The sequence below is a fragment of the Chrysochloris asiatica genome, unplaced genomic scaffold, assembly GCF_000296735.1.
Source record: "Chrysochloris asiatica unplaced genomic scaffold, ChrAsi1.0 scaffold00022, whole genome shotgun sequence".
Lineage (NCBI taxonomy): Eukaryota > Metazoa > Chordata > Mammalia > Afrosoricida > Chrysochloridae > Chrysochloris > Chrysochloris asiatica.
In genome coordinates this window covers 8,057,136-8,058,252 of record NW_006408540.1, presented here as the reverse complement: position 1 = coordinate 8,058,252, position 1,117 = coordinate 8,057,136, and the positions used below count along the sequence as shown (strand labels likewise).

The window sequence follows — 1,117 nt, the reverse complement described above, 5'->3', positions numbered from 1 at the left end:
TTGCAACTCAAACTGACCTTTTGGTACAGTGCATTACCCCACAAAATAGCACAAATATCCCAGCATTTCTAGAGTCAATTCAACCCCTACAAAGCTCTTGTATTTCATTTTTCCAAATAGTCAAAGAATGAACGAAAACTTAAATATATCACTGTATCCATGTTACTTCAACAAATAATTAAATAAAAACCAATTTCACCAAATGTTGTAGTAATTGACAACAATAATTTCATTTAGAAGGATCAGCATGAGGCTGATACCTATGAGGCAGAGGTTAAAGACATCCTGTAGGGCAGCTTTCTATCCAAATTTCTCCATTCTGCGACGTGTTGTACATCTTAGCCTCTAGGTCTGTGATTATGGATACATTTTGAAGTGAGCTGCTAAGGAGTAGGGAGTTAAGTAATAAGGACTATAGTGAAGCTAAGTATTAATGATGACCCAATCTTACTAGAGGGTGTGACTCAAGTCACTATCCTTCATTTCTCTTGGGGGCATAGTCTGACTCCAATTTATGGAATTGCTTTGGAAAAGTTCCCTCTCTTGCTTCGGGCCCATTATGTCTGACTTCCAGTTTGTGAGACTTTTGGCCCATCACCTGATCTGATTCACCAGCTCCTGAAGCCTCATGCATAAGCAGTCTGTCATCTGACTGACTGATTTGAGCTCCTCAGCTCCTGAGACTAAATGGGTGAGAAGATTCCTCCTGAGTGTTCTCTGAACTACAGATTTAGGACTGGCCAGTCTCCACAATTGTGTAAGTTTTTTCCTTTTATGGTTTTGAGTTTTATGTGGCATTGCAGCGTCTTGCAGAAACCTGGGACTGGAGGTAGGAGAGAAGTGGTGAGTGCTATAAAGGCCTATGGAGTGGTATAACATGGTGGAAACATGGAACAGTTGGGATATCTTTAAACTAAACTCCAACTCACAGAGACCAATTTCATGCTCATCTTTCTAAAATAAATTATTTATGTACATCTCAATTGTCCAAATTTCATGGCATTTAACAACAATACCACTCCATAATTCCTGGTATCAATGACTACTCTTCTCTTCAGTATTTCCCCCCATGTCCCAGGGTTCCCAAGCTCAATGTTTCACAGAACTCAAGGTCCGT

General features: G+C 39.9%; 1 pseudogene; it reads right to left on the bottom strand.

Annotated features, from left to right (window-relative positions):
• LOC102831814 overlaps positions 1-798 on the bottom strand; it is a 2,616-nt pseudogene extending 1,818 nt beyond the window's left edge.
• Positions 799-1,117: the final 319 nt, after the last annotated feature.